The sequence below is a fragment of the Parus major genome, chromosome 11 (assembly GCF_001522545.3).
Source record: "Parus major isolate Abel chromosome 11, Parus_major1.1, whole genome shotgun sequence".
Classification (NCBI taxonomy): domain Eukaryota; kingdom Metazoa; phylum Chordata; class Aves; order Passeriformes; family Paridae; genus Parus; species Parus major.
Window position 1 is genome coordinate 14,432,347 of NC_031780.1, and position 20,926 is coordinate 14,453,272.

At 40.3% G+C, this 20,926-nt stretch overlaps 1 protein-coding gene across 2 annotated transcripts in view; it reads left to right on the top strand.

Moving 5' to 3' along the window:
* ZNF536 (zinc finger protein 536) overlaps positions 1-20,926 on the top strand; it is a 340,782-nt gene that overhangs the window by 34,400 nt on the left and 285,456 nt on the right. For both annotated transcript variants that reach the window (XM_015640253.3, XM_033517188.1), the window contains exon 2: positions 19,752-19,846. The gene's annotated coding sequence lies outside the window, so the exon portion shown is untranslated. The remainder of the gene's footprint in view (positions 1-19,751; positions 19,847-20,926) is intronic.

The window sequence follows — 20,926 nt, forward strand, 5'->3', positions numbered from 1 at the left end:
CTTGGCACACTGATTCGGTGCTGTCTTGTAGGATGTAGTGCCACCTCCTCTATCAGCATGCTGTCTCCTCATTATCATTTAATTATTTATTGTTTCTATTGCAGAACACTTGGGCCTACTCAGGGAACAGCTGTCTGTGCTGGGGTGGAGCTGAGTATTTGGGGAATGAGTAAGTAGAAGTAGTTGCAGTAGCAGTCAGCATGGGGAAGTTGAAGAGTCTTTGGTTTAGAAAGAAGAGATTGTTTCTTAAACTAGGGCATGGGAAAAAGCAGCAGGTTTGGGAGTTACTTGACATCTTTGATACAGAGAGTAAGGAGTGCCACTGAAGCAGGTAAGGAAATGGCACTGCACATGAGCAGTGACAGAGTAGGGAGTGGCATCAGATTGAAAGGAAAGATAGGTAGTTCCACTTTATCCATTCAAGTGTAAATTGATGACAAACACCCAGCAAAGGGGGTGTCAGGCTCAGGCAGGTGTGCAAAGCTCAGGTGGTGAGAGCTGGAGGAGTTAGATGTGGGGGTCAGTGACATAAACTTGGAAGAAGGCACACGGGCAAAGAAGAGATGACCCAGCCAGAAAGCAGGGAAGGAGAGAAGGGTAAAGCATTGTTTTGTGGGACTCCACAGAGAGACACACTCTCTTCCACAGAGAACTGGAGATGGTAGGAGTGTGTTGTAGCAAATGAGATAAAGAACAACTTAGCAACAAGAATGGTAAAATATAGATTCTTGGAGCAATTAAGTGATCTTGGCTGCTCTCCTGCTGAGGCACTGGCATGGATACATTTGTTAGATCTGGTGGGACAGCAGCGCAAAGTGGTTATCTAGTTGGGAGCAATTGTCACATTATTGTTCATATGCTCTGAAAAATGTATTTAGCGGTTGCTGCAGCCAATTTTCAAATGCTAACTTAGCCATTATCCTCACTTTTTATGGCTCAAAATATGAGTCCACATTATGGATTTGTGTTTTGAAAACCAGCAACTTATCACTGCATTTTTACGGACTTCTGCAGCCCAATTGTGTGCTGGTAGCCTTCTTAGATTTATTTTTTTTTTTAATATCAAAATTGTCTTAGCCTTATAGGGCCTATAATCTTTTCTCTAATCAATTTCCTCTTGTTTTCTCAGCCAAAAAAATCTGTATAATCCTTTTTTGCTGATGTGCAAGAGAGGTTAGCTGAAGTTCCTGGTCCTTACTCAGTGCTCTTTAACCAGGTTCGTGCTGCCTGCTCTTCTCAGTCATTCCTGTGGGCAGGAAGATATTGCCTGTCTCTGCAGTCTCTCAAACACACTTTTGGTGGACAGTTAAAATAGGGTGATGCTCTCCTGGAAATTTCTGACGCCATGTGAACGCACAGGAGAGATAGGGTTGCTGTAATGAGCTTCACTTCCTTTTGCTCTTGTACAAACTGAGTCTCTCTAACCATTCTGCTTAACAAACAAGTCCTGTATTCTTGTTTTCCAATTTTTATTGTCTTTGGAGGCATATTGATGTTCACCTGCCCAGATATCTTTACAGCTACTAATGAAAAAATACCTACATTAACAACACAGACACAAGTGCACCTTGGGATGAATGTATTATTTATAAAGACTTACCATCACACCCCTCACAGTTACATTTTATGCTGCTTGTGGGTGTACTCCTGTGTCTTGTTGGCAATGCAATTAGTTGCACTGTGGGAGATTCCCAGGTTCAAAGCCAGGCATGTAAAATCTATTTCACCCCTTTTTAATATGTGGGTCTTTTTGTAAACGAAAAGAAAAAAACCCAAAATCGTGGCACCCCTTCACAAACAAAGCAGAATAACACTATTTGTGAAAATCCTTACAAAGTCAGATCCAGCCTCTGCTGCTGCTTTTTTCATGTTACAGCTCAGCATAGTTGTACTAGACCAGTACTGCTCTGCAGGTGGAAGTGTGAGGGCCATTGAACACTTTAAGTTTTTCCAGTGGATCACAATTACAGAAACATCTGTGCTAAATAACTTTGTGCAGATGCACTGTGAAAATTCAGTGTTCAATAGCCCTCAACATTTCTAATTTCTTACTTGTGGTGGTGTAGTTTAGAAGTTGCACGTTGGGTTGCAGTATAAAGCATATTGGAAACATTTGTGAAGGGCCTTTGCAGAATGCTTATGCTGCAGTGAAAGTGCTCCCAAGCGCTTTTGTTTCTTTATTTAGACTTATTCCATTTGAAAATGGACAAAATGCATGCTAAGGATACTGTTGATATAATGCTGCATGGGAGAGAGCAGAGGTTTGGGATGTTGATTTGAAAAAGCCCAAAATCAAAATTTTTTTGTTAAATTTGGTACAGAAGGGAAACTTAGAAAAGCTGAGTTTTAAAACTATGCAATGCTACAGTGAGATCATACAATTTGAAAAAGTTGAATGCATATGTTTCCTCAGGAAACGTATTCCCTACCTCCATTCTCTTTCCTCTAGGTGCTCTGTATTAGAAGAGCAGGAATGAAGTAAAATATTGAGGAATCCAGGAGCAGTTCTGGGAGTGCTTTGGATGGTTCCAAGCTTAACTTCCATAAAACACTTAGCAGGTTGAAATGCAGGTAGTGTTTTGTGCTTCCTTCTAAAGGGTTAGTTTAATCTTTAACCTGATCCATGGAAATGCTTTAAACAGGCCTTGACTCCAGATTCAGTGGTGTCTGCAACACAGGAATGATTTGCTGGAATCTTTTTCCATGAGACACACACTGAGGGACTTCTGGTACTTTTCTCCTGTATCAGGACATCTATGAAATTGCCTGGACTGGAGTTAACTATATATTTCAAATTTAAGCCTGGTTGGGGTAGGCAGCAAAGGGACAAGTCATGTGCTACAAGTAGTGTGATATTTACCCTCTGTTCCTCATAGGCTGAGCTTATCCCATATCATGGCAGACAGCCCAGCTCAGCAAAAGCCATTTCCACTTCATTTCTCAATGTCTGATTTTGCTTCCATTGAAGTTAATGGCAAAACTCCCACTGTCTTCAAGTGCAGAGGGATCAGATATTCAGAGAGGTTGGCTACACTTTTTGTGCTTTAATCTACTTGGAAGCCAAATTTTGCACTTAACTTCTTTTGATCTCTTGTAAAACTCAAGCTTTAACTTATTTTCTCCCAACTATTTCTGTAGCTTGATGTTACACGTTTCTGTGGTTTTACTGGTTGGGTGGAACTTGTTATTCCTATTTTGTGTATTGGTTCATAGAATAATTTTACTTTAATGAAAGACTAGATATTTGTTTCCCTGCAATCAGATTTTGTTGCTGTACTTTAAATCTCTGCAACCTTTCTGTGGACTTAGGCTCTTGTTAACAAAGGTCATAATGACTGGCCATACATAATTATTTGTGTTAATGAAATACTTGGCTGCATTTATGGTCCATTCAGAAACAAGTATGAGTCTGATAGGGACAAATATGTTTTTCAGTGTGGATTTACATACATTTATGGATTAGAATCAGGCATTCCTCCTTTTATAGTCAGTGTAGGTTTAACTAGGTTAAAAGGTTTTCCTGAATATTCATTCAGACATTTCTTTTGAAATAAGCTGCTGGTTTAAGTTTTGCACAAATTAAAAAGTACATAAAAACTGGAGGAGGAGAAGAGAAGGGAGTTGAAAAGAAATGAAAAACTAAGTATATTTAAGTTTTAGGGCTTACAAACTCCCAAATTTCAGAGCTTTGTGAAATTAAAAGGTTAGCTATGAATAACCACAATCAAATCTTTTCTTTTGTCCATATTTAATTCAAATGAGATTGCTCCATATTGACTTCTAATGCTAAAAGGCCACCCATCATGGAATCCCTGCAGCCAATGAAGCAAGCAAGTGAATGCTTTCTTAAATGATGCTAATCAGTCCAGAGAGGCCTGCCCTCTATCCCCATCAGTATTCTGTAATTCAGATGTGCTGATAACCTGAAATTGAATGTGTCAGTATGCAGACATGTGAAGAAAAAAGGAAACTAAAAGGCAAAAGAGGCAGCTATAGAGACAATGCCTGTTTGATTTTTTTTCTTTTAAGGGAAGAATAAAAGGAATAGTTAGTAGTTGTTCTCCAATGCTGAGTGCTATACAAGACCATACAGAAAATTCATAAACAGGCTAGACAGACAATTTCCAGATGGAGAAAAAAAACAAAAAAAAGAAAAAAAAGGTAAACAAAATAAAAAATCCCAACAAGTCCCAGATCACAAAATAAAATATATTTTAGGAAGATAATATCCACCGGTATTATTGAAATGTTTCTGTGTAACTAAAAATGTTCCACTCTAAATTCTTTAAAAAGAGGCACTTTAAAATGCTTTTAAAAACTCTTACCCTTGCAGTATCCAGTAGAAGTCAGTTGCTACATCATTTCTGCCTCTTGATTTTCCCCAAAATTTAGATTTAGCTGTTTTATATCACATCTGGTTTAAATTTTTAACAGACATTTTCATATCATATGCAGATTTTCTTCCAAAAAATTTCATACATTTGCTGTTATATTAGATAGTGTTGTATCAAAAAATAGATAAATTTATATATTTTTGTAAGCTAGCTTCAAGATAATAATTCTTTAGCTTTCTTAAAAAATTTTTGCAGAAAGTTTGGTCTCCTTTGGGCCTGTTGTGCATGTGTAAGCAGAGGCACACATCTGAAGGCAGAACTGGGTCCTTTGTTCTTTGAGTGTTCTGCTGCTTCTCATAATATTGATGTTGAAGATGTTGCTTCAATTTGGATTTGACCTTTTGGGCTCATACTCAAGTTCAGCCTTATATTTTGCAAAAAGAAGCATTGCAATAAATGTTTTTATTTCACATAAATGCATGATGTAAAAAGTCTATGTCATATATGTTTTTCATGACGTTAGCAGTGGAAGATCATTTCTCCACTGGCAGCCTCTATCACATATTTATCAGAGAGAGGAATAATACTGGTGGTAGCACAGAGTTGAGATCTGGGACACCGAGAGAAAGTGAAACAGTTTGCTTATAGGACTTCTATAAGTGATGTTGCTGAAAGCCATTTAGCTTTTCTTGTCAGTGGCTTGCAATGGAGACAAGTGTCTGTGTCTCCATCAACGGTGGGGAAATGGGGGCATCGGGAGGAGGGATGGCGTGTCCAAGCCTAGTGAGCTGGTCAGCTGGTGGACCTGGCAATGAGAGCATGGGCTCTTGAACACAGCACAACCCATCAGTGGGTGCTGCCAGCCCTTGGTGTGCTTCCCAAGCCCTGGGTGTGTTGTGGGAGGTGCGTTCACCAGGTGTGTGTGTGCAGCTGTGCTGTGCCTGGGGGATGCTCGGGGCCGTGGGCTCACCTGGCCTGCAGGTAAACATGTGGCTGTGGGTGACTGTGGTGGCCACAACTCAAAACCTAGCATTGAGGAAACTGGTGAAGAAGGAGCAGTTCCCATCCTGGATGCTGTATTTGTCACTCTATCTGCAGACCTTGTAGGCACAACTGCTTGAGGCTGCTATGGAACAGTCACATTATCTGTTAGAAAAGATGATTATTTTCCAATGCCAGTTAAGGATTAGTGTACTTTTTGGGTCTGACTGAAAGTATTTTAAAGGTTTTGGTGACTGCTTTGGCCTCCAGAGGACTGTGGTGTGCACTTCTGTGTTCCCCAGTGCCCTCTCCACACAGCCCAGCAGGTTTGGAGCAGGAGAGGACGGAGGCTCTCGTGGCTGCCCACGACACTGGGCTGTGAACAGGGCACCAGATTCCTCACAGCTGGTGGACAGGTTCACGTTCACTTGCATGTGGATGGCCTAATGCTCCCACCATTAGCCTGATTTTCAGTGTGCTGAGGACTGCAGCTTCTGTTAATCAGTGGGATCTAAGGGTAATTAGCGTTTACTGAGGGACCACTCAGATGCCCTGCTGCCATGGCTTTCCAAGTCTGTTGATGGAATGGAAAGAGACCAAGAACCAAACCGTGTTCTCTGGTCCCCTGTCTGTCACAAGGAGATTAGAGGCTAGCCTGAACAGGATGGAAATGACATCCTGAATTTTAATTATTTATCTGTGCACTTTTTTATATCTTCTCATTGCTTGGATATTTCATCTTATCTTAAAAATATTTATTTGAAATTGTCAGTGATCAAAGGCTGAGAAACAAAACCGAGCTGGATATGATTTTTTTTTTTTTTTTCTTTTGGAGGAAATTGGAGTGTCAGGATAATTCTAGTGTATGCAAACTTTACAAGATGAAGCCAATCCAAATGTTACATCCTTAAGCTTCGTAGTAGAAGATTAAAACTAACATACATATATATGATCAATTTTGCCTACCATGAGAATTCAAAGATAACTGGTATATCTTGTTTTTAATTCAAATTAAGTGTTTTTTACTTGATCATTTTATACACACACATGCATGCACTCCCTCACAAGCACACGTCTGTGTACTGAATTGATAAAGAAGAACTCTGGTTAAATAATCCACTTTTGTCTGACAACGGAATCAGTTATAGAGGTGCAAATATGCAGAAAGCTATTTGGAAATGCATCCTCGTAGTTGTCAGGTTTTATTATGCAGGAAGGTGTCATGTTTGTTACGAAGCTGAGTGCAGATGGCAGAGTGGAAGAAATGGATCACTAATTTTAACAATGATTAATGAACAGAGATAGAAAATGAATTACATTGGACTATCGGAGGCAAGAAATATTTTTGAGAAAATTTTGACTCATCTGCTGTGCTGTTCTCTGTAAATTATTTTCTGAAATTCTATATGTTGTCAACAGTTGACTGCATTTTCCATTACTGTCTATTTCTGTTCTTAAGTACTTTTGTGTTATTAGAGATACATAATTTAAAAATACCAATACATTCCTGATTACTTAGAGAAAGTATATGTAACAGTATGAATGTTCCAAAGGCTCTGACCACAGATGTCCTGTTTTATAATACTTACTAATTCTTCACCCTTTTATTGCTACATTAGAAATATTTAGTGACATTTTATCCTCATATTAATAGAAGGAGGTGGTTGGGATGAGGAGTCTTTCTGTGTTCTTTATAAAAATAAGGAAAAAATGTAGACGCAAAGTTAACAATAAAACGCAGCCAAGTCGGTTAACGTGGTTTTAAGCTTACAGTGCTGATTCCACCATTTGTGATTTCACAGTCTAACTGGGAAAAACATACACACAGCTGCTTTTTAAATTGCTGCCACCCACGTGCTCCCCTCCTTCACTATAAACTCTGCTGGCGCATATGCGCTCCCTGCACTTACCCACGCGCTCAGTGGCCAGTCTCGCACATCCCGGGCTGCAGGGGGAGAACGGAAGTTGCCACTAAGTTATAATTTGCTGTTTATCCTTGTTTTACAACCTGCTGAGATGGGCAGCCTCCCCAGCTAAGCAGAGCCTCTTGCAGTTTGGATTTGAGGGCTCTGTGGGGCTCGCCTGTCCTCAAAGGAGGATTAGTTCTGCTTGGAAAGAGCTGTGTCCTCATCCTTCCAGTATTAAAATATATAGTAAATAGAAGAGAAACACGGTGACTGAAACAGAATTAAATGTTTCCATTGTCAATTATGGAGAGGTTCAGAAGCTGAGGTAAAATGGGGTCAAAGGCTGGCTGGGTCCTCAGCAGTGTCGAGGATGTTTGCAGGGGGAAGAAGGCAGGAGAAAGGGTCTGATGGGTGAGATGCCTCATGCCAGTGTTGCTGCTGTCTGGGAGGCATGCAGGTGAACTGTGTTACAAGTGAGAGGAACCCAGGGTAATCAGGAAAACGGTGCCTTGGTGTTTTTGGAAAGCTCCCTGGCACTTGTACGTAAAATCCCAGGATGATTTCACATCTGGGATGTCTTTGCATGACATTGTGCTGAATCTCTCCACTGGTCTCCAGGGCTGGACAGTGTCCTGTGGGTTAGTTGTGGGTATTGGAATGTAGATGGTTGTGTTTTTCTGTGTCTCTAGGGTGTTTGTTGTCCCATTTTGGTGATCATTATGCTGGTAAGCCTTGGAAATTCATTGGATGATGGTTAATTACTACCTGATACTACACACAAAGGAGAGCTTGGACCTCTGTAACAGGTTTTGTTCCAGTCAGGATAGTGCCCCTCTTTACATTTCACCTGAGTTTGACCTGTCACTACTCATTAACCACGTGTGGTAGGTGACTGTACTTCAGTCCACTGCTGAGACCTCTTCCTGTCTGATGCTTTATGTGAACATGTCCGTGCTTTCTGCTGTTTAAGGACCTGATCCTTTTACTTGTATGAAGAGCTCATTCAAGAAATCTCATTGATTTCAAGAAGACAGTTTGTGTGCAAAGGAAGTGCTTGGCAGGATTCAGTCTCAGGCAAGCAGCTTTATTGCTAGAGTATCCTCTTCTCTGTATGCAAAATTATATCTTAAAGATTGCTTGCTGTTGTGTAAAAGAAAACAATAATTCTTGGGGTAGGTGTAAAATTATTCAATAAATTTGTACACTTTCCACATAAATGATCTCTTTTCTGCAACATCAGGCTATGGTAGGAGACACATGTTCCCAAAGAGATGTTGGGCTAGCAAGGAAATGGCAATTCCATGTCCATTGCCTTTTTTACAGGCATCAGGCTCAATCCTGCTGCTGCTAAGTGTATGGCACTTGTGATTTTTAACCTTAGAAGCTGCAGGAGATGTGTGGCTTGAGAACTTCAGACTCAAGTTTCCAGGAGCTTTAGTCATAAATACAGGTCTGCAAGATACTCATGAATGATTAACTCTCTCTAAATTGTGCTTACACTTGCAGAAATACCTGAAAAATGCACTGCTCTTCAAAATACATCAGGGGACATTTCCCTATAGCATTTTGAGTCATGGAATACATAAAGTTACCTGGAGTAATTTGAACTTTTATCATTGGTTTGTGTCTGTGCTCAAGATTTGTGATTTCTTCCATATTCTGTTTAAAGATGTGCCTTAATCTTGCTAGAAAGTGTTAGAGAAAATTTAAAGTGACTTTACAGACGACTGTAACTCTAAGATTTTGCATGTAATTATGGTCCTGATGGGAACATGCTTTAGAAAAAACAACTACTGGAACAATACAAGTCCTGCTCGGGTTACGTAGCATATGCTAAACACTGTGAAAACATACCCTGTGCTTTAGTGAACAAGGTAGAAATGCTCCTGGGAGCCAATTTAGAATGTGACTTAAGGCATGCATGGCTTTTTGTCTGCATTTCTTTTGGCAAACTGGTGCAACAGCAATGGTGGCTGGGAATCCCTGGTAAACCCCTGAGATTGCTGTGCCCAGACCTTCGTGAGGTTGGGCAGTTGTCAGCTTTGGACTTTGCCTTTGTTTTGGAAAATTTTGTTCTCCTGCTTCTTTTTGTCTCTGCATGGTAGAGCTGAGTGTGGGATGTGAACTTGGACAGAGGGACAGGAGAAATAATGAGGCTTTGACAAGCCACTGCTTTCACTACAGTAATACTATTTTCCACCTTGGTAATAAACAGTTAAAATGTCTTTTTTTGTGTGTGTATGTGTAGGATCAATATATATGCAGTGAAGTGGCTGTGATCAATGTGCTGATTTAGGTTTTCAAAATTTCCTGTTTGATACTATAGTTCTACTTGAATATGTTACTATATATATATGTATATAAAGACATGGTTTTGTACTTATTGAGACGTGTTATTTAGCTGAATGTGGATAGCATTGCAGACATGAGGGTATGGGTGTGAATAAAAATCCCCTGTGGTCTTTCTTAGACCTCAAGTGGCTAATCTTAATTTCTTATGGCATCTTATTAGTTGAAGCTAATTCAAGTAACCTTAACTAAATTTTGCTTCACTGTTATATAAAAAGCAGGAAGTACAATGAAAAAATTGTGGTTTTAAAGCATTAGTTTTCTTGGTGTGATAGCTTATGTGCATAAACAATTACAAAATATTTGTGAGAACAACATCTTGGTTATCACCATTATCTTGGCTTAACTTGAAATATTGGGGAAGAAGAGTTGGGTTTGCATTGACATTGATATTTTCCACTTGAGTGCTTCTGTCCTTATGTTCTTCAGGGAATGTGCTATCCTCTATTTTAGAACATTTAATACATTTATGTAATACCTACATGCGAGCTAAGGTGTATATAGGTATTTCAAACATAAATTATTGATACTAACATGAGCTATACCATGATCTAGAGGATAACTAGGAGGCCTGTCATACTTCTATTACTTCAGGTAAATAACTGATTGACCTTTGTGGTGTGCTGATACTTCACTAATCAGAACCTGAAATCTGTATAACAACACTTCATTTACTTGATAGACAAAAGAACAATTGCACTTGAAGTAATGTGATTTCTAAATAGACACTGCCTGTCAAAAATAAATGCATTAGAAGTAAAATGTAGCTCAAGGAGACAATTAGCAAACAGAGGTGACACTGTAAACAGGTGCACCCATTATTCCCAAAGCTTGTGGCAATATATTCACATCTTTTAGACTGATGGAAGATCATGTGACAGTTTGGTGAATTATCTATCTGTATCATCTGACTGATGAAGCCTGCTGCAGTTGCAGATCATTTAAAAATGCATCTCACAAATTACATGGTAGCTGGGAAAAAATGCAGGTTTTTCTGAACAATGCTTTTCTAAAGCTATGTGCTGGAATACCTAATTTTTCTTTGAAAGGATGTAGACCATTTCATTATGCTATGTATACAGTCAGTTAAGGTTGTGCAAATTCATTACAATGTTTGTTAATCTATAAAACATTTTCTATTCCAGTTTTAGTGACATTGAATATTTTTTTATGTGCTATTTCTGAAACATTTTTTCCTATGAGCAGAAAGGGAATAACACATTTTTATATAGACTTCTTAAATCGCTACTTATCAAGGAAGATTTGAGATGAGAACATTTGACCTACATCTTTTTGTGGGTTATTGGATTTTTTTTTTCCTACATGGAAAATGTAAAACAAACAAGAAAGAATCTATAAACAAACTCCCTCTCTCTTTCTCTACTAGACTGTGATGAGAGCAGTAACACTCATGAAATGTCCCCTTATGTGATGTGGTGAAAACTGCCTCAGATGGTGTTTTGTAATTTGATGCTCTAACTAGATAGTTAGGAATGAAAAATGCTTTTTCCTAAGCTATCATTTCATAAGTTTTTTATATTTTCTTGTCTTTAAAACTGTGAATTGATGATTGTTTTCTAGAAGTAGAATTGAGTTGTGTATGAGTGGATAGTTGCTGTTCCTGGTGACAATTAGGCTCCAACACCTTCACAACTCTTCCACACTCCAACACTCCCTTAACACCTGACTGTTATTGTATGGGGTTTTTGTTTGGTTGGTTTTGGTTTTTTTTATAATTGCTACAAATTTTGCTTACAGCAGCACTTGGGGCACTCCCATGGAGCTAGATACAAAATAAAACTGCCTTTTGTCTTTTGGCACATACCTCTTCCCAAAAGAGGTGCTTCTGAGATGCTCCAGAACTGGAGATTTTGATTTTCCCCTTACTGTTCCATACCAAAGTCCTGCAGGTGACACCTATCCCTAAGTGAGCATAAATGAAAAAAATAGTTTATACCTTTTCAGCAGTTAAAAGGTAGTGGGCTTAGGCCTGCAAACCCTTTAACTTTTGTTATTAACTGCACATAAAAGCCACAGAAGTGCAGAGGTGAACTGAAGTCAAGTAGTCCTGAAGATCTTAGGAAGACTCTGGAAGAATCTAAGGTTGTTCATTTTGAGGGTTTTTTGTTAAGTGGCTGAGGAACTGACCCACTGAATGTTTTGAGGCCTGCCCTGCCCTGTATCTTTTTGTATGTGCTAGCAAAAAGGTTCTGCCTTACTATCTGCAAGTGGCTTTCAGGTGTCAGTACTCTTGAAATAATGCTTTTATCAGGAATGGAGTCATCTGTCTTGAAGGCTTTTGGGGCAGCTGGTTTTGATGGGGGGCTGCTCTCAGTAGCCCCTCTCAGGCTTGAGGGAAAGGGCTTGTCCTGCAGGCTGGGGAGGGATGAAGGGCAGGTGAGATGGACCTGCAGTGCCCTTCTCTGGCACTGCTGCCCAAACACAGCTGTTGGATTCCTTTGCAACATCTGGGCAGAAGGAAAAAGTAATTGTGGCCTTTGTCAGTGTTGATATGCCAATGATTATTTCAGATCTGCAAGGGGCATACCTTTGCTTTTTTAATTATGTTTTTCTTGTAGCTTTTTACTACTTTCTCTGAAATCTTTGGTCTGCGTCTTCAGCCTAAGCATGTAGATGCAGATCACTTCAGAGGAGTTTTGTCTGCTTAAACACATGTAAATTTGGATTATGGTTGGTCTTGAGTGGCAGATCTCTGGCAAAATGGTTGAATTGGAATATGTCAGTTTTGACTGCTTTTATTCAGGAATGGATGGATTTGGATTGAATTTCCTGAACTGCAGTAAGGGGGCAGGCCCTGTGCTCTGTGAGGGGCTGTTCAGGGCATGGCTGAAGCCCTCATCTCCCTTTTTGGCATGGCTTTGCATAGTGGTATTTTCTCCTGGCCAGTGGATGATGTTAGTGAAGAGGAGCAGCTCCAAGGACAGTGGCTGAGCTGCAGGCTGTGCGTGGGGTGAGGTGTGACACCTGCCAGCCCAGCTCCAGCTCCTCCCTGCCCGGTGGGAGCAGAGGGAAAGGGGAGAGACAGGAGGGTGTCCTGCTGCTTTATTCAACTTTTATTTTCATGGAAGCCCTCATAGGATTGTGATTTCTGTGAAATACAGAGAGTGGGGGAAGAAAAAGAACCTTAAACTTTTTGCAGGACAGGAAAATATTTCCTGCCCAGCTCTTAAAGGATTACCCAGAGAAATTTTCTTTTGCTTATATTTTTCTTTAATGAGTCAAGCCCCTAAAAATGTATTATTTCATATTCAAAGTGACATTTTAACATATATTTGCCTGACAATATGACACACATATTGGTTTTAATGAGGGCCTCATTATAAAAAAAAATGCATCTACTGAATAAAATACAAAATATTTTCACCTAAATGTTGTGTAAATTATTCAGAAACAGGGTTCCTTTGACAGGGACGTGTGAGGAGCTGGGGCTGCCATTGTCTGTAGTACTCCTGATCTCTGGATAGCTGCAGGACTCCCACCCACTCCATTTGCTGGCACAGCAGCTTCCCCAGACCTGGCCAGGGGAAGAAGAGCTGATGGGCCTGAGTGCCCCAGGTCTGGGGCTGTGTGTGGGAGGGACAAGGAGAGGAGCACAGACTGACCTTGCCCTGCCTCCTGCATGTCCCCAGGGCTGGGAACTCTGCTAGGGAGGAGAAGTGGTGACAGTGGAGGTGATGGATTGATTGTTCCTCTGTTGCAGGGTCCATGTGGGACCACAGCAGGATCTGGTGCTCAGAATCACCAAATCTCAAGCACAGAACAAGCCTGACACACACAGGCTTCCCAGCCCAGGCAAAACCAAATGCATTCTCTAACAGTTATTATTAAATATTTCAGACATTAGTACTAACAAGCCCTGACATCCCATCCTGTGTGCTCTGGTACCAGCCATGCAGCAGCTGCTGGCTTTGGTGGGTGCAGGTTGGGATCCTGCCTCAGTTTTAGCTCGTGCTCTCTCGTTTTTTTCTTTTCCCCTCCCTCCTCTTACTTTTTGCCTGAAATAAGCCCCGAACCACATGCACATATAGCACAGAGTTAAATGTGGGTTTTCTTGGCAAGGGTTAATAATCAATGTAGATCTTAACAAAGGAGATGCTGCCTTATTATACTGTGAAACTTTTTTTTCTTAACTGTCAGTGAAGCAGTACTAATTATTACTCCAGTGTAAATGAGGTCATTTCCTATTAAGAGAACAAAATGCTTAGCCTTGCCTTGCCAATTCATACCATCTATTTTTCACACATACCCAGCTTCTTAGATTTTTTTTCAAATTTTGATAAAATCCATTCATTTGTATTAGAAAAGTGTAAACCATTGCAATAATAGTTGCCCATTATTATCCAGATGAGCTTTTGTAATGTGTGGGTTGTTTGAATACCATGTGTTAGCTATGGAACAATTAGCCAGCTGAATGGTTCTTTAAAACAATCAGATACTTTTATCTCCCTGAAAAAATACATTCCTTGGAAGTGTACTGTTTAACTGTAAATTCTGAGGAACATTAAACTCTCATTGCAAGTAGTACTTTAGGATATATGTTGATCAAGGACAAAAAGACATCGAAATATCTTGTCTTCGTGTTTTCATTTTTTTTATGCAAGCAAAAAGATTTAAGGAATATTGTAGCAAACAAAGGGTAATTGTTTTAGCCCAGATGTTGCTTTTGCACAACAAGCAGGTTACAATGTTCCCACAGAGCTGATGAGCCCAATCAGTGAAATGATTAAAAATTGATTTTGTCCCTGTAATTACAGTATGTAAACTACTTAGCTTGGATTGCAAAGGAAGTGATTTTCTAATTACGTATATACTCTGGTGTCTAATGATTGGTTTTTTGAAGTAATGAAGAGAGAGCCCTAACGACTCCTTGGTGCTCTGTTGTTTAAGAAAGACCATCTTTAGAGTAAGCAGCAACAGACAAAGAGTTTAAATTGAATTTTCAACACTGTTAATGTGCACATGGATTTGTTTATTAAAGAGACAGTAGCATAATTTGATTGGTTGAGAACATCATGGCTTTTTTATTATGTAATATATTAAGATGCATGTGTCATGGTATAGGCACAGAGGTGATGGAAACCTTTCTTTGTACTACTTTAAATTCATAATGTTTTCTTACAACTCAATCAGGTTGCCACAAATGTCTGTTCATCCTGTGCATCCAGAACACCAACTGGAACTGAGCACAGGTGTCCAATTTTCCTCTGAGCAAAGTTATTTTTCTTAGTGGTGGAAAGTAAGTTGGCCCTTTTTAGCACATGCATTGGAACTAAGTGGGAAGTTGTCTGACCTGGCTTTTTACATTCTAAACAACTCTTTGCAAGGGAAGAAGCCCAAGTAGAGAGAAGCCAGTGCTTGGGGTGTTTGTGGTCAGCACAGGTCGGGGCAAGGAGCAGGGATTTGGGGTGTGGGTGATACTCTGCAGCCACCTGGGGTAGTCCAAGGGTGCCAGCTGACCTGGGGAGTTTTCTGGGGGAGCTGTGTGCCAGGTCCTGGGGTATCCCAGGTGGAAGAAACTGTCCTTGGGGTCTGGCACGTGCAGCAGCTACTGGAGACCCCTGGGGCAGGAGGGCAGCAGCTGCCCTCACAGGGACTGGTGCTCTGGGATGCCCCTGCTCCCTCCTCCTCTGCCTCTGGGGACCCCAGCCTGGCAGTGGGCAAGGTTCTCCCTGCAGTGTGTCACTACTGGAGCACAGCACAGCTGCAGCCCCTGGAGCTCCTGCTGACTCCAGGGGAAGTGTTCCTGTGTGTTCCCAGGGCACGAGGCGCCCCTGGGGCTGCACCCACCCCTTTCCCAAGCCACAGTGGCAAGTGCAGAGGCACAGCAGTAGTACAGGTGTCACCAGCAGTGGTGCTGGACTGGTCTGCAGCACGACCTGATCCAGCCCCACCAGGTTAAATGATGTCCCCTGACTTCTGGGGCTTTGGATGAGGCCTGAACACAAAGGGCAGGAGAAGCACCATGCTGAAGTGATTCATCTTGCAATCAGCAACTAGTCCTAACAGGGGCAAGTTAACAGTGGTGTTAGTGACAAAAAACACAGCAAGGTAGAAGCTGCACAAAATGAATGCAAACTGGGATGTCTGAAGCACAAACAAGTAGAAAAACCTAAGGAGCTGAAGAGAGTTGTGCCTCTGATAAAATATTTTTGCAAACCCCTTGGCTCCCCAGGAGTTAAAAGGATGCATTCCTGCCCTGTTCTCTTTGCTGTCTCTTGCTCACTTGTATCAGGAGGGAGAAATGAGAGCTGTAGTTTGTCGCGTGATCTAGGTGATGTAAAGGAGCTTCCCTGAAAGGATGTTAGATCAAACAGCACAGATTTGCCAGGAGACATGGACAAATCCTCTCATGGTTAGCTTTGAGTTTTTAAACACCTTGTATTTATAGGCAGACAGCTTTGGTACTGGAGATCTCTGAGTGCTTGGGCAGGGCACACACACTCAGGGAGGAAGGTCTGTAAGTGGGACTGATACCTGGCTGGGGAGGCTGTGGTGACACTGGTGGAAACCATGCCCCAGCCTGAGAAAAGCGGTGTCAGCTCTCATGTTTTTCGGGAACAGTGGAAAAATACTGAGATTTATTCCAGCATCCTGCTTTAGGGACTGTTTATCTCTCTTCATTTATGCATGTAACTCCCAGTGACACTAACTGGACCCTTCAGGCCCCACTGGTCCCATCCTGCATTTCTGATGATTGCAGTGCTCACGTGGAGGCTTGGGAAGGGTGTCCTGCACAGCTCCTGGGCTGGCTTTGTGTTGTCATTGAGCCTCTTTCCCTGCCTATCCCTGTCCCTGCATCTCTGATGTGCCCAGGGTGAGAGCAGCTATGCTATGGCAATTCAAGAGGCCCTCAGAAAGCAGCTGATAGGGAATAATTATTTAAACATGACACCTCATTCCATCAGAAAGGGTACGCTGTTTACAGAGGGCCTGAGCCTTGTCTCCTTGAGATTAGCAGGGGTTTAACATTGAGTTGAGCAGGAATGGGATGTGCTCCTAAGAGCCACACAATGAAGCTTTTTAGTCTCAGCATCTGGGGAAAAGTCCTGTTCAGAGTAAGTCCGTGCTCAAGCTCCTGTTTTCCCTTGCTGTGTGTTAGATTTCCATCTGTAACCTGCAGAAATCCTTCTGGCCCCCACTCATCAGTGGGACGAGATTACTTTCTCCCTTTCATGTCTCTAATTCATTTCAAAGAATGAGCTACATAAGCATGTTTTAAGAATGAACAGAAATTGTGCTGTCATACCCTAGTTATGTCTCTCCACTATGTATTATTTTTATCATACTGTTTCTGAAGATCTTTGGGGTTTTTTCTTCTCTGGGATCACTCACTGAGCCAAGTGCAACTGCACAGCAGTGTTACTTGGGAGGCTTACTGTAATAAATTGGTCTGTAAGGATTCATGGTGCCATTTTTTAATGCCAGGGAGTGTATTAGACACTGGTAAACTGTCCCAATTTGACCTAAGTGGAACTATCTTAATTTGTTTCCAAGCAGCTTGCTGCCTGTACCTTTAAAATATCTGCTTTACATAGTCAGTGTCAAATGTGTTAGAATAATATTAGCACAGGTAAGTAAAATACCTTTTTATAAGGCTTTAAATCATTTCTGTTACAGTTTAATGTGTAAAGCTACAGATTTTCCCAATTTGTTCGTAAGGTTATGTATCACAGACCTTAAATCATTTAAGGTTTTAAACCTGAGGGGTTCACTCTCAGTCATGAACTGGAAAGCAGATTGCAAGAGACATTGACATGCTGATCAATGACATGAAGCCTCCAAACAAATCAGTACAGGACTTTAAGAGATGAAGCCTTACTGTGTTCTGTCTGTCATCAGAATTTATAAAGCATCTTAGTGAAAGCCCCTTGAGAATCATTCCTAGAATTTTGCAAGTCATGAGCGTGTATGTAAAAGCTGAATTTTTTTTTTAAACACAAGTAGCCTTGTAATAGCATAGCAAAAATGTGGTCTATGATGTTGGTGTAGGAGTACTGAGAACCTGTTTAGTGAGATAACATCTTTTAGAAACCTAACAGTTTATTATCTTTGTTTCTGTTTCTTGGCTTTTACGTTGAATGAGCTGCAAGTAAACACTAGAAAGGTATCTTTGAGATTTTAAGACATCAACAAGAGCAGAAATTCCAGACAAACAAGCTGTCACTGTTTTTAGATACTGTGCAACTGAAAATGTTGGATGGGACCTGTGTTTATCTGCAGCAGTCCAGGAATTTGCTGTTCCTATGTATTCAAATACAGCAACTGAAATTCACTTATTTAAGTTCCAAAATGGTATGGGCCTTCATAAATGGGATCTGAGTCCCGTCTAGATACAATTGTATGTTTAGGAAGACCAAATCTGATGACAGGGATTTCCTTTGACCAGTTACAAAAGGTTTTTTATTCTCTACAGACAGCATTGTAGGTTCTTCTCTTGACTTTGGCAATGGTTTTTTTTCTCATGTAGCTGGGTTTACCCATTGATATGGGGTGCTTGGAGTAATGTCTTGTACCTGCTCACCACCCATTCAGCTCAATAGGAAAGTGTCTCATGAGAGGACAGGCTTTGCTGTTCAGGGCTTACAAATCAAATATAAACCCTGAGATAACTGGTGAGTGAAAGAAAACTGAGCATGAGGAGAGAGCAGGGAAGAATGTGTTCCTAGGTATGAGGAGCAATGGGGATGGAACACCAGGTGATCACTGCTGGATGGTTGTGGTTTGCTGTGGAAATGTGAGTTTTAAAGAAGGGGCTTGAAGCTTTAATTGGAGTAATTCTCCTGTGTCAGAAAAGTTTTATGGCAGAATTATCACTTGGAAAAGGTTTTGAAAGACGTGGAGAAGTCTGGTTTGGCCTGCAAGCGAGGAGGGAAGCAGTGGGATTTGGGAAGCCTTATGGTGAACCATCACATGGGCAGTGAGAGGCCTGTGGCTGGTGTGGTGGGGAACCAGAGGGGAAAGAGGAGGTGGTGTGGGCAGAGTGGGACACTGCAGGAGCACTTTGCACTGGATGTAATCCTGACAAGGTGGACACTGCAGAGATCTTACAGGAAACAAGAGAAGTGCAGTGTCAGTATTGCACTAAAGGAGGGCTGTGCTGCCTAGTTGTGAACTTCTGTTTTCAGAATTATTTCATAATGTTTCCATCATCAAAAGGAGCTCTCAAAATTGTTGTTTACCCATCAAGCCAACAAATAGCACTGAGCAGCAGTGTGGTCCTGTCAGTGCTGAGCGATTTAAACCAAATCCATGGCCAAGCTCCTGATTGCTTCCCCCAGAAATGAGGGCTGCAGTTTCACCAGCCAGTGCTTCTCTGGGCAATCTGGGTTGGGAAGGTGAAACCCTGAGGCCCTGCTGCTTGAACTGGGCTTTCAGAGCCTGCTGTATGAAAGAGCTTGGTTTTTTGGATGTACAAAGTGTATTATTTGGAAGTGACCTTTAATTTTATTTGTTAGACGTTCATAGGAATAAACATAGTTAGAATTCTCAGTCACAAATTCTTCAGATTATAGCTTCAGTCGGGTGAACTTTATTTTGCTCTAAGAAAACCCTTTGCTTTTGTTTCTATTTTGCTTACTAATGTAATGGCCCTAAATTCACTACTGACAAATATCTTGGAAGTATTCTGCTTGGCTTTTACTGCTGGCTCTTATCTCTTTTAAGTAGGGTTTATTAGATGAGATCATCTACAAAGGATTATTTCTGTTATAAAATGGAATTAAAAAAAAGTAAAAATACAATTAGTAGCTGTTCTCTTTTTACTCAGTTTGAAAGATTAGAATATCAATGTCAAAGAGAATAACTGGGTTTCTGGAGTATGCTATGAAACTTTTGTTTTATCCTGTTTTGTCCTCTTTTGCTATACTGTCTAGGGGAAAGGATCAGAAGAATTTCATTCTGTTCCTCATCATTATCTTGAGAGGAGGTTTTCCCTCTCAAAACAATCCAGAACTGAAAGAAGTTTTCAGTTCCAAATATGAAATGACCACCAAACATATACATTATGAAAGCTAAAAATAAAAGGTGTTAATCCCATTAATATTGTAATTCTTAAAGCTCTCTGCTGTCCTGTAGATTGTCTGCTTGAGGTGGAACTGTAATATTTTAATGTAAATGTCTGATTCAAACACTGAGTTTTGACATATTAATTTTCTCACAGGTTTTATTTTTCCAGTTGTGACCTTCAGTACCCATCCTGTGTCTTTTAAGAATTTCCTCATCCAGGGAACAGATTTGTTGGCCTAAGAATAACTGGTAAGAATACTTATATTGTTCTCATAATGTTTTCTTCTGCTTATGGATCCGAGTCTAGCTTTGTTTTTCCATATTAAAAAAAAAAGTAAAATGAGATACCTAAATTGGATTTTTAAACCTGTTCTCACATTTTTGATGTCTTCAAAAATATTATGTCTGTGTCTTGCAAAACTTTTTATTGTAGTTCTTTCAGGCTGTAGTGAGCTACAAATAGATTTTTTTCAATAAAAAAATTCTGCTTGGTAAAATCATGAGCATTCATCTTTATGCAGTTGATATGTAATAATTGTGTTGGGGATGAATCATCATTTATTACTTTATCATCAGACTGGATTTAAAAAAATCCATGACACTCCTGATTAAATTAATTTTATCATTTTTGGTTGTTTTTTTTTTATCCCGTAAGTTCAATCGAACATCTCATGCATATTATTAAGAACCATATTCTGTCGATATATTAGCATGAGAAGAACACCCATGAAAATTGGTGGGTGGAGGGGTGTACTACATTGTATATGTGATTTTCCTCTGAGCTATAACAGTGCAGGAGACGAAAAGCTCCTGTAAAGTCTGAGAAATCAGATTGGTGTGGAAATAGGTGTGAAATCAAAATTGGGTTATTTGGCCCTCAGTTTGAAATAAAAGTCTAGCTTCCTAGGAAATAACCAATAATTAATTCTACATTCCACATGCATTAATTGATCCTTAAATCAAAATTTCTGATAGCTTCTGGTCCCAAATCAAATTCTTATGTTATTTCTTTATTTTAATTGTTATACTGAGTTGTCCATTCCTTTTTATATCTTGTGAATTAGTAGAAACTCTGTGAATCAGAGGAATTGTGCTGATTTATAGCTTATGTGAGAGGATATCCAGGCATATTAAAGCTTCAGTACTGCAAATGCATAAGCAGGCATTGAATTACTGATGCTAATGGAATTACTCACGTGAGTAAAGTTAAGTAGAGACGTAAGTGTTTTCAGGATTGATGTCTGTACTTACGAATTTATATCATTTAAGAGTATGGCTCACAATTTTTAAAACTTACTAATTGAATGTGAGCCACTGGATTTTATTCTA